Genomic DNA, 2,436 nt, shown 5'->3' on the forward strand with positions numbered 1-2,436 from the left:
TTCAGCATGCTGGTGTTCTGCAGTGTCTGGGTGACCTTCCTCCCTGTCTACCACAGCACTCAGGGCAAGGTCATGGTGGCTGTGGAGATCTTCTCCATGTTGGCCTCCAGCGTGGGGCTTCTAGGCTACATCTTTCCCCCAAAGTGCTATGTTATCTTTCTACATCCAGATAAGAACACATCAAAAAGGTTAAAGAGTAAAACATATTTGAGGGGGAAATTATCTATTTATTTGTTTGTTTTTTATATTTATAAAAATATATTTTATATTTATAAAATATATTTCTCCCATATATTTTGGGAGAAAGAATTAGTGTAAGCTAGCTTAATAAACTACCACATGCTCAGAGCCAGATTTAATGTCATTATGGCATGTCTTGAATTTTGCTTTGTACATTGGTGTTAGGTGCTTTGGTGGTAGAAAAAGGAGAGTTTCTATTCCCATAAAGAGTTACTGGAGTACCCCTGTTAGTGGGTTACAAAGAGTTACAGTCTTGGGAACCCACAGAGGTCATTATTCTGCTCAGTGTTTTCAGGTATCTGTGGGTGATAATTAATTAGATGGCACTTCCTTAGTTGCTTCAGAATCAGTTCCTGCCCAAGGCCACCCTGTGTATGACAGGAAACATAAAGCTAACGTCTCCTGTATTGGCCTCATGGTTGTTTTAGCATTGCAGCCCATCCATGAACCACTGTGTTTGTCCATCCGGTTAAGGATCTCTCTTTTTTTCTTGACACTTTGCTTTACCAAACATGATGTCTGCTCCAAAAGATGGGTCCCTCTTGATTACAGGTCCCAAGTACATGAGATCAAGTCCTACCATCCTCACAGAGCTTTCTCAATGTAATTATTCAAAGTCAGATTTACTAGTTCTTCTGATAGTCCATGGTTTCCTTAGTACTGCTCTCCAACCCCATCATTCAAATGCATTCATTCTTGTATAAAAATTTTAATTGTGAATTAGATGGAGTTTATATAGAAAATCATCATATTTGGCATGAAAAAGTTACTCAATATATCAAACCTCTCAAATCACGCCTTGTTCCCCTCCTCTCCTTTTCCCCCCACCTACCTTTGGTCGTAAATTATCTCTCCCGTCCCCTACGTTAACACCTTTCCACCCTCTAACCTACTACTTCACCTCCTCTTCGTTCTCCTCCATCCCTTTGTAACCATCAAAGTCGCATGTTTGCTTTTGTGTGTGTGGCAGGTACATAATCTCCTGTCGACTTGAGGGAAGGGGTGGAGTCTAGCCTGTCATCAGGTCATAGCCAATGAAGCCTGTGTGTGGGCAAGGCCTTCTCCTGAGAGTTCTTAGTAATCCTGTCTTCCTCCCTGGAAGCAAGACACACACTGTCTACCTTCTCTTTTCTACTCTTGCATCACTTAGAGAGCTGGAGGAGACCCATGAGACCCATGCCAGTCTTGAGATGCTTCCACTGCCACTGGATCCACAAGAATTTCCACCCACTGGCCTGAGATCTTCCTGCATTCCTTACCATTGCATGCACTGTGTGAGTCTAAACAAGAATTTATGGACTAGTATGAGACCTATGGACTAATACTGGATTATGGACATGAACTGGACTGGTCTGGGGTGTTTTCTCATTATATAATTCCTCTTTTATATAAAGCCCTTTATACATGTATGAGTGTCAATGAATTTGTTTCTCTGGTCAATCCAGACTAACATATTTTATATGATATTCTTGCCTTGATTTTTTTTGAAAGCGTGACAGTGAGTCCATAAAGTATTTGTACTTTTGTGATTGAATAACTCCACTCCACACAATGCCCTACAAATTCATCCAGGTCATGAGATGCTTCACCATTATTCTTTAATGATGCATCGTATCCATTGTGTGTGCAATAGAATGTACCATGATTTAGGTCAGATACATGTTAGTGCTCAAATTAACATCCTTGCTTTCTAAGAATCTAAAGAAGTCTTGTGCAGCAGATTTACCCAGTGCAACGAATCCTCTACCCTGCCAAATGATGTATTAAGATGGAAAGAGAGATAAGTGTCTTCCGGGACAAGGAAAAACTCAAAGAATATGCTGTAAAACCCCGAACCCTGCAGAAGATCCTGGCCGACTCATTACGGTCAGAAGACCAACATCCACCAAGCACAAGCAGGAGACCACCATGTAGCCCAACTCGATCTAGAAGCCAACATGCCAGTTACAATTACCACGATAATATTACCTCAGAGGGAAAGAAGGCTAAAAAGAAGCCCCCCACACAAACACAGCACACTGATATGAAGGGAGATAGGAAAACACCCAAAACAAAAGGCGCGAGATGACAGCAATGAATCTGCGGATTGTGAGTCTACTTTTTCTTTCTTTCCCTCTTTGTTTGTTCCCATGTGGATGGGGCAGACTGGTCGCTCTCTCTGGATTGTGTCTTCAGTGTTGTTCTCTATAGTGCTGC

Source organism: Echinops telfairi, unplaced genomic scaffold (genome assembly GCF_000313985.2).
Source record: "Echinops telfairi isolate 266 unplaced genomic scaffold, ASM31398v2 ScPeMD7_7459;HRSCAF=8497, whole genome shotgun sequence".
NCBI classification, from domain to species: domain Eukaryota; kingdom Metazoa; phylum Chordata; class Mammalia; order Afrosoricida; family Tenrecidae; genus Echinops; species Echinops telfairi.